The sequence below is a fragment of the Colias croceus genome, chromosome 12 (assembly GCF_905220415.1).
Source record: "Colias croceus chromosome 12, ilColCroc2.1".
Classification (NCBI taxonomy): Eukaryota; Metazoa; Arthropoda; class Insecta; order Lepidoptera; family Pieridae; genus Colias; species Colias croceus.
In genome coordinates this window covers 400,198-411,512 of record NC_059548.1, presented here as the reverse complement: position 1 = coordinate 411,512, position 11,315 = coordinate 400,198, and positions in this window count along the sequence as shown.

Sequence of the window (11,315 nt, the reverse complement as noted above, 5' to 3'; positions counted from 1 at the left end):
TGACGAAAAGATGTAAAATTTTCGTCAGCGCCATTTTGGATTTCAGTTTTGACCTCATATTCGTTAATAGCTACCCCAAAAACCATGAAAATGACACCCATGACGAAAAGATGTAAAAGTTTCGTCGGCGCCATCTTGGATTTTAATGTTGACCTCATATTCATTAATAGATACCCCAATAACCATGAAAATGACACCCATGACGAAAATATGTAAAATTTTCGTCGGCGCCATCTTGGATTTTAATTTTGACCTCATATTGTTTAATAGCTACCCCAAAAACCATGAAAATGACACCCATGACGAAAAGATGTAAATTTTTTGTCGGCGCCATCTTGGATTTTAGTTTTGACCTCATATTCGTTAATAGCTACCCCAAAACCATGAAAATGACACCCATGACGAAAAGATGTAAATTTTTTGTCGGCGCCATCTTGGATTTTAGTTTTGACCTCATATTCGTTAATAGCTACCCCAAAACCATGAAAATGACACCCATGACGAAAATATGTAAAATTTTCGTCGGCGCCATTTTGGATTTAAGTTTTGTCAAATTGCTTTACCCCACCAATCCGTTCAACAACCCATAAAAAAGGGGATCTCAGTCAACGTAATTTTTAAAACATAATTTTAAATTACAAATAATTTGAATATGAAACTTATACAGTTTACTCTTACTTATAAAGTATCAAATATTTCAAATCACAAAAACGACAGTGCACGCACAATAATCTTTTTCTTATTCGTTTTTATTTTTGGGACGAGGAGCGATACACCCGTCCTTCCAAGAGCGCTTCTGAGCGCGGTCTGACGACCCGCGAGAGCAAAATGTATGAAGAAATCAACAAGTATTTTTAATTTAGCTAATAATTGAAATAAAATTTTGATTTAGATACAAAAAAATTATCATAATCTATAAAGGACTATATATCCCTCAATAATGTATAGGTAAGAAGATAGATTAGGCTTTTACTTTTCTTAAAATGGTACCGTTTTAGACCCCATTTTTTTGCATTTTATGCGATTATTGTGCTGGGAAAATCGTATTTCATTTTGTGTAACGCCGTACAATTTTTATAAGATGAACGTAGAGCTGAATATATTATCTTTAAATTAAGATATTACTATGTTCTCACGTGTAATTGCTTTAAGTTAAAATGGTACCGAAAAACAGCGTGTTTTTGTAAAAATCCGTAATAGCACCCTTAAGATCCGAATATAAGTCGAAATGCAACGGCGTGATAATAGAATGAGACCAATTTTATAATAAACTAGCAGTCCGCCCCGGCTAATAACAATATGTTCATATTATCTTACTAATTAACATTTCTTAAATCAACTTATATTCAATCAAATCAAATTTTCATTTGGTAAGTAATCAGTCCCCTCGTCCTGCTGACCCCGTGTACATGTCGCAGTCGGATTGTATAATCCGCCGTATTACAAACAGCCGGCATTTTGTAATATGCCGAAATTCGTCTTTTTCAAAAATTCTACAAAAAGACGGTCGCGAGCCGACGGAGCCCCACGAAGTGGGGCTCCTATTTCTGTATAGTTTTAAAAAACACGAACCTAACCTAACCCACCCCCTTATCCAAACCAAAAAATTCTGATTACGAATTTTTGGCATATTACAAAATGCCGGCCGTTTGTAATTCGGCGGATTATACAATCCGATTGCGACATACATACCCCTCGTCCCGCGTACCTTCCAATATCTTAGATGTTTTACATTTCCGATTGTTAGTTAGGAAATGTATAGATTTCCTAGGAAATGTGTACTATAAAATGATTTATTTCACACATTTCCGTGCGATTTTAGGAATTACATACATTTCCGTTAACATAATATACAATGTTTATAATAATTAAGTATAATGATAAATAGGCAGAAAATAAATGTCTATATAATGTTATGTTATATTATAACCAGTAAATAAAATAAATATTTAATTAAAGTTTATGTGTAAACTGTAATTCGATACAAATGCACTAAGGGTTAGAACAGGATTTTAAAATATGTTTCCGGTATTGGAAACGAAAATTATTAATATTTGTCAAACTGGTTAATGGTGGTGGAATGTTGTTCCAACACAGTGGCATTGTATCGAAAGCTACCCTTGAAAGCTGCTGAGTGGTGCTTGGGTATGGACAGCTGTTTACAGTTTGCAGACCTGGTTACTTCGTTCACCTACCCATAAGAAGCTACAGCAAATGTGATGCTTCCTTGTGGATTATGTATATCTACAGATCACCCATATTTGGCAATCTCGCTTCACCTAATGGCCTTGTCTGACCAAGCCGAAATGAATTAATTACCTACTGCAAAAATTAAATAATTTAGATTACCTGGTAAGGACAAGGAAAATAAACTTTAAACAAGTGTTCGACCGATTATTACCAAGTAGGTAAATAAATTAATGACAAGACAAGGTAATCAATTAATGCTAATAATTTCCTAAAGAAAACATTTTTTTCAAAATTTTCACATAATAGGTAACTAGGTACTAGACTCAAAAGTTTATGATAAGTCAATGAATGATAAATAGAATATGTTTAAGTAAAATGAACTAGTTTATTTTACAATAAATTAATCTTATAAATTACCAACTTTCATTCTGCGGCTTCAACCGTGTGCCTTATTCAATCCCTGTTCCTACCCCTTGAATCCTATTTATGCAACAAAATTGAGATGTCCTTTTTCAACGTAGGTATGTACATATATCGAAATTTCCGTCAAAATCGGTTCAGACGCGTGCGGGAATACCTATTTTCTCGTGGTCCCACTATTTTGTCCTACTATGACGGAGTAACTTTCGTATTTATCTACAAAACAGAAATTATTTGATTGTTTGTTTGTTTGTATTGGATAGGATCCGAAACTACTGGACTGATTTGAAAAATTCTTTCATCATTCGAAGCAAAAATTATACCTACCTGATGAACATAGGCTACTTTTTATAACGGGACAAGTGATAACTGCGTTAAAAACAACCGACTTCAAACTTGCACTTGCAAAATTTACAAATACCTACAGACAAAAATGCTCATAAAATAAAAACTACTGGGCCTATCCGAATAAAATTTTTATGGGACCAATTCGACACCATCCCGCATCGAACAAAAAAAGAATCACGTAAATCGGTTCAGAAACCTCGGAGTAATCGGTGTACATACATAAAAAAAAAATATACCGGCCGAATTGATAACCTCCTCCTTTTTTTTGAAGTCGGTTAAAAATACTTCATTCGGGAATCGATGTCGAAATATTTAATTTTAGGCGCATAAAGAAAAAAAAACGCAAAGGATCATTCAAAACCTTTTCTACGGTTTAAATCTCAAAACTTTTTGGTTCATACTTCATATAAAGGTAATCTGATAGGATTATTTAGAAAATAAAACAAGATGACGTAGGTAGGTATTTAACTTTAGTTTCGATTTATTATCATTAATGATGATTTCTTGATATTCTTAACGACGCGGTTGGCGCAGTTGTAAAGTAACTGCCTACTGAGCCGACGGTCCCGGGTTCGATCCCCGGTCAGGGCAAATATTTGTGTGATGTACTTGATTATTTGTTTTTGGGTCTGGGTGTTATCTATATATGTATTTATAAAATATTATATTATTTGTATACGTAGTATATTATTATTAGTCTGTGATATTATATTTATCGTCGTCTAGTACCCACAACATAAGCCTTAATTGAGATTACTGTGGGACTAGGTCGATTTGTGTAATATTGTCCTTTAATATTTATTTATAATTTATTTACATATAATTAAATGTGACTAGAAATAATATACTTACTACGGTTTAAGTATAGGTTGTATCGTAGTATATTATTATTAGTCTGTGGTTGTATATTATTTTGTAATGAGATCTTGCAATCAAATATTCACACAATCTCGCAAGTTTTCCGACAATTCATTTTTCGTATGAAAATTATCAATACACTAGGTACCTACCTAATATAGGCCGCTACAGGAACGCAGTTTGTAATAATTAATAACGGCTTTAACCCATTTACAATATTTTTATAGGTGGCAAAGGCAATGAGACTATGTATTAAAAACGTAGTATATTATTATTAGTCTGTGGTCTGTGATAATATTATTATTAGTCTGTGTTAAAAACGTGAAAAGTAACGTAAAAAGTCTGTAGTGCCATCTATTATTCGTTTAGCATCGCCAAATCGGAGGAGAATAACTTGTTTATAGTAGTTTCATGAGATGGCGTTGTTTTGAATATAAACTTTTCTGTAAAATTAGTTAAAATCGAGCGAAAATGAAATTAAATAGGTAGGTTCCATTTACAAAAGTATGTAAAAAATTATAAAAAGCAATGAAATTGCAATTAAATCTAATTTTATTTTTTGCTGGTTAAAATGATACACTTAGCGGCATCTATTGGTAGTCGGATGGCATTAATCCAGTTTTGTATGTAATGAACCAGACATGATATAACTAAGTAGGTATAGATATTTTTATTAAGAATTCACTCTTCTTTTAATCTATCTCAAAACTCTTTTTAGTAAGTAGGTACTTAGTTTAGTCCAAATACGTCTCAGCAAATATGCGACTCCTGCTTCTAATTTTCTAAGTCTCTATGTAGGTACCTTTTTAATTTGGTGTGATGGTAAAAGTCCGGTACGTAACCTGGTATAAATAATTATAATGGCAAGCGGGCAAATAAAGACGATTAAATCCTTGCTCTTTTTGTTATGAAAACTACAAATATAAGCAATATATATTACTTTCTAGTGTTTGATTTTACGCGAGTATTATACATTTTTCATTATATAAGTATACTAGATTTCCGCCCGCGGCTTCGCCCGCGTTTGCAAAGGAAAACCCGCATAGTTCCCGTTCCCGTGGGATTTCCGGGATAAAAACTATCCTATGTGTTAATCCAAGTTACCCTCTATATGTGTGATAAATTTAATTGTAATCGGTTCAGTAGTTTTTACGTGAAAGAGTAACAAACATCCATACATCCATACTTACAAACTTTCGCCTTTATAATATATATTATAATATTATATAAGTATATTATTATCTTCCCGACGTTTCGAACACTTTGCAGCGAGCATGGTCACGGGGAGACTGAGATATATAATATATGATTTTATCTGGCAAAATCAGTCAATAATGATTTTGACCGACGCCCTTAGTCAATAACCTTATTGACTAATTTTACCAGTCAATAAGGTTATTGACTGGTTAAGGGTTTTAACTGTAACATATACATATATATCTATATAAGACTTAAATAAGTACATATTATTTAAATTTTAAAACATCTACGGTCTACCTTACGGTCTACTAAGTACACGCTACGTCCAAAAAAATTCAAAGATTGACTCACAAATTCCGGGTACTTCTTATGTACAGCGTTTTGTCAAAGAATGGCCATCTGAGGCTTGAATATTTCATCAACCTTCAGAATCACTTACTGGATTGCTTTAGTCTCAAAGAAATTTTAAAGTAAGATTGATTGTGTTATGATTTGCTACAAAGCCTGCAAGGAAACTAGAATATTTAACATTAAATTAAAATACAAGGTATAAATTCACGGTCTGATTATGAAATAAATATTTTCCATTTACAATAAATATTATTTAACTTATATTATTCTACACACGTAGATACGATTCACACTTACACGGCAACATTTTCACTACATAGTATAAAACAAAGTCGCTTTCTCTGTCCCTATTTCCCTATGTCCCTTTGTATGCTTAAATCTTTAAAACTACGCAACGGATTTTGATGCAGTTTTTTTAATTGATAGAGTGATTCAATAGGAAGGTTTTTAGTATATAATTTATAAGGTTTTAGATAAAGCGGGCGAAGCCGCGGGCGGTAAGTTACTAGTTAAAAATATTAATCAAACTTTTTGTAACAAAATAAATTCAAATGCAGACCCTCAAGTCACGTTCCCCTCTAAACAATGGTGCATGCTGCCTGAATTTGAAGATATCACCGCAAATTCATGGAAGCACAAACAAGAGATAGGTATAATAATGAACATATAACAATAGGCTTTGGATTTGTCTACACGTGTCCCAGAGACGTGACTTGATCGAATAGGTCTAGTGACTAAGTAGTCAAATACATGCATATTGAGTTACTGAAATTTGAATATGTGCTACTGTGAAATTTGAATGAAAATCGTTTGCCCTTCAATTCATATATTAGCAAATATGTACCTTTTAATTATTATCAAATTAGGTTGCATTTTTTTATTTTAGAGATACTCGCCGAACGAAAAGTCCTCTCTATACGACAGCTTCTGACTGTCCTCAACAATACCTTGTTCTACACAACAAATTGTTTAAATTTTTTTTACAAAATTTAAACAAAGAAGATGGGTGGAAGTGTAAAATATATAAAAATAGTAAAAAATAAATGTGTAACTACTTATGTTCGTTTATTTTAAAGTAAAGTTAATTTAGTTGTTATTTTATTGATATAAATGTGTTGTATAACTGCACTTTGCAGATAACCACGCTATTTGACTTTCAAAATGATATTGTGCTGTATTGTTTTCAAAGTCTCGGGGATTATCCATTGTTAAGTTGTTTACTATGAAGCAGCTTTAGCAAATATTAATGTACAAATCACTAAAATGTTCGTAATGGATTAAATTCTAGATAAAATTGGATTTTGATGCAAAGTAATCAATTTTAAGAAATTATAATTAACTTTTTCAGGAATGTTTATAGAAAATCTCATTTAAGAAGTTAAGAACATTCCTCGAACATTCCTTAAGACTACGACTAAATTAAATCGCACATTAATATTATCATAATAAATTTTTCCCTCGCCATTAAATATTTCCAATAATCTCAAAAAGAAAACCTTCATATAAGTAATATTTTTAATTACTTATGTCTACATTTTTCCAACTAACTACATAATTATATGAGCAAAAATAAATTTGCCTTGATTAATCTTATAACCATTTTTTGTTTTTTTTTTTTTAACAAATAATTTTTGTGTGTTTTTTGAGAAAACTGAAAAACGTTGATCGTTAAGCAGGATTTGGACCCTTAACGTTCATTAAAATGTACTATTTACATGCACAGTTTAACAAAATTTGTTGTATGACTCTACCTTGACTCTACGCTAAAAATAACCACGCCAGTTCAAATCTCATCATCACGAAAAAATGTATTCTTTAAAAAATTCGTTCGTTCGTTATTAAATTGCTTCTATTACCATGAACAAACAAAAAAATATTTATCACACTAGATCCTAAGTAGGTATCACAACTTGATCACAACTTTCTACGTAACAAATGCACGAGTAAGTATGTAGGTACATTTTTAAAAGCTCGATATGAAATATGGATATCAGTTACAAAACTATTTTATTCACAAACTTGTTAAATAAAATGTTAATTAGTTACCTGGGAATGTTCGCGTAACAGCGCCCTTCTGTGGACTGGAGCTGTGCTTTCCGCCCTACGGCTTATATTGTGCGCCGTGGGCGGGCGGGAACGCGACTTAACTTGTAACTTAGCTGGTAACTTAGCTATATTTTAATACTTTGAACTTATGCAGCGTATATGAAATGAAGGTTATTTTTAGAGCTTATTAATTATCAACTTGATAATTAATGATAACGTGATTTTCTTAATATAACTTACTTACATGTAAAGTTGAAAGGTACTGTATAGGTATAGCTGATAAATAATTTATGAGTTAATTTGAGAACGTCGCGTGATTACATTATCCTATTAAACTTTAAAGTTATCTAAGCTTATGAAATTGAAAGCTTGTAATTATAGAATAGGATTTTTATTTTCATAAAATATATTTCATATGGACAAGTAGCCAAATATAGGTATAAAAATGCAGTGGTGGCTCAGTGGTGAGGACTTCGTTCATCAAATTGATAAGTTGAGGGTTTAAGTACATAGTTTTAAAATATTTGTTACTTATTTTGAGATCTCTAACTAATTCCATTCCATTTTTAAAAACAACAAATAAAATACCCATCTGTTTGTAAAATTACCTATTAAAAAAATGTCGAATCTACCAATCCATGAGTAGGTACACCGTAGGTACTAAGTACTTATGTAAATCCAATTCTTATTATCCAATTCTTATTATCTCATATTTATATTCACGTTCAAATTGAAAACGGTCATATTATTTTACACAACAACAAATTAAAGCTTTGAATTGGTAATGAAATAATAAAACAATACATTCATTACAATACGCAATAAGCCTGTTTTAATCCCAATACTTTAAATCCGACTCAATAACAATTTAATTGGGTCCGACCTATTTTCATCCGCACAATCTGATACGTATTTTCAGAATTATGTAATTGTAATTTATGTAATTTGTTTTTAATTAAATTATATTTTGATACCGATAAATGAATAACAAATGAAAGAATAATATATATATCTTTATAGTTAAGTAGCTACTACGCGCGGTTTCACCCCCGTGGCTCCACTCCTGTTGGTCGTAGCGTGATGATAGCCTTTAGCCTTCCTCGATAAATGAGCTATCTAACACCGAAAGAATTTTTTAAATCGGACCAGTAGTTCCCGAGATTAGCGCGTTCAAACAAACAAACAAACAAACTCTTCAGCTTTATAATATTAGTATAGATTAACTTTGAATACAGAATAATCTGAAAACTTAATACCTATCAGCTAGGTATAGGGCGTAAGTGTGGGCGTAAGCTTAGAGCGTAAGGCATTCATTCAGGGTGCCACATCTATATCTGTACAGTATATGCCATATTATTTGCACAGAGTAGCCTTATACATATGTGACTGATGACACTTAAAACGGCTGGGCCGATTACTATGATTTCGTTTTAGAGCTCTATCGTCTTACATTAAAAATCTTTAGTAATTAATCAAATCTATGTAGGTATGTAAAAAATATATTATAATATAATGGTGTTGATTTCACGGAAGAATAACGTACCTATGTTACTACGTCAAACTTGGATGGTAAAACCTAACTTACAAGAACAATTTGGCAAAAGTACCTATTGAGTAGTAGGTACCTATAACCTACAGTGTACAAGTTATAATGTTTTGGGAATAATTCATGTCTGATTCTGTAACTAAACCATTAATTATTCTTTCTTTTCGATCAATGTAAACTCTAAGTACTTACACGTAATACATACTTACCTATATCTTATCATAATATATCTATTATTATAATATAATAAATGCGAAAGTAACTCTGTCTGTCTGTCTATTACTCAATCACGCCTAAAGTAGTGAACCAATTTTCATGAAATTTGGTATGGAGATATTTTGATACCCGAGAAAGGACATAGGCAACTTTTTATCCCGGGAAAATGACGTAATCCCGGAAATTCCACGGGAACGGGGAACTATGCGGGTTTCTCTTTAACTGAGCGGGCGATGCCGCGGGCGGAAACCTAGTATAGTCTAAATATTATTAATTAGAACTTCCCCAGTTCATGTGATTTTAATTTTCGAACAAGACGAAGTTTAACAGAAATTTCATCGAATAATGAACCCAATTATATTATTATACCTTAAAACCTTGATCTCAAAGAGCTAAATTCACAAACTAGGTATACTATATAATACCTAGAAATATCAACGTAATTCATAAGAAATATCAGCCTTATACAACAGCACTAAGTTACACTTGAGAATAGTATTCGGCATTGCTCATTATAATGTTGTTTATTTGTTATCATCAAACGGGATTATCGAAATATCTCGAATGTTCGTGATATTCTAATCTATCCATTGATATTTACCCACTGTACAATTATTTATCAAGTTACGCATAGTTATTTCAATAGTTGCGAATAGCAAGAGAGCGCAAGACATAAAAACTTGGAAAGTAAGAATGTAAGACATGAGCAACCTGGCAGAAGTATAATGTTTTACATAGAGTCTAGAGGTACCTAATGTATGAATCTGTAAATCTGTAGTATAAAGGAGTAGGTAAATTAGAATTTAGATTGATTATAATATTATAATACCTATGTAGAACTTACTCTACTTCTTTCGATTTGTGTTGATACTTATAACTTACTAGCTTTCCGCCCGCGGCTTCGCCCGCGTTTTCAAAGAAAAACCCGCATAGTTCCCGTTCCCGTGGGATTTCAGGGATAAAACCTAGCCTATGTTACTCGTGGATAATGTAGCTTTCGAATGGTGAAAGAATTTTTCAAATCTGCCAAGTAGTTTCGGAGCCTATTCAATTCATACAAACAAACAAACAAACAAAAAATCAAACCTTTCCTCTTTATAATATTTGTATAGACTATCTAGAGCCTAGACTAATTATGTACTTACCTACCTTACAATTTTGATAAATGTAACCTTTTTCTAGTTTATTAATTTTTTATCACAAAAATACCATCCTGCAAGCTTCTAGGTGTTTCAAACGTCGATCGAGCAAGATAAAGTCGATATCACACCTGCACAGGGGGTAAACACAAAATCGTTTAAAAGGGTTGATTCATTTGATCCACAATACGTCTTAATTAGTCGCTTTGTCTCTTGTAATTAGAAAATTTTAATGCAGCCACAAAACTGTTCTTATGTATTAAATTTATTAAGTTGCGACATTATATTGCGTCTCGGGAAGGCCTTACTTGTTTGGAAAATTCAGGAAAATTATTGTAGATGTAAACTTCTAGATCATTGAACTGTTAGGTAGCGTCTTATATTATTATAACGTTCACTACAAGGTTAACTCGGAATCTTCTCGGAGTATTCGATTATATTATAAACTAGCTTACCGCCCGCGGCCTCGCCCGCTTTGTCTAAAACCTAATAAATTATATTTATACATATAATAAATCTGTAGAAGGGTCAATTCTGTACATTGAAAATATTGAAAAAATAAATAGCAGGGGGTGTTCCTGGATCGATACCAAACCCAAATATTTGATTAAAAAATTTTTTGTCTGTCTGTCTGTCTGTCCGTCTGTCTGTCTGTCTGTCTGTCTGTATGTCTGTATGTGAAGGCATCACGTGAAAACTAACGGTTAGATTTCGATGAAACTTGGTATAATTATACCTTATTATCCTGGGCATAAAATAGGATACTTTTTATCCCGGAAAAATACTTAGAAAAAAAATTAATCTTATATTTTCCGCGCGGACGGAGTCGCGGGCGGAAGCTAGTACTTACTAAAACCACAGAATATATAAAGAGTTATCTGTGACTAAAAACTTGCTCTCAAATCACTCTATCTATTAAAAAAAGCGCGCAAAGGGACATAGGAGCAGAGAAAGCGACTTTGTTTTATAGGTATGTACCTAGTGAAGCAGCCGCGGATTCA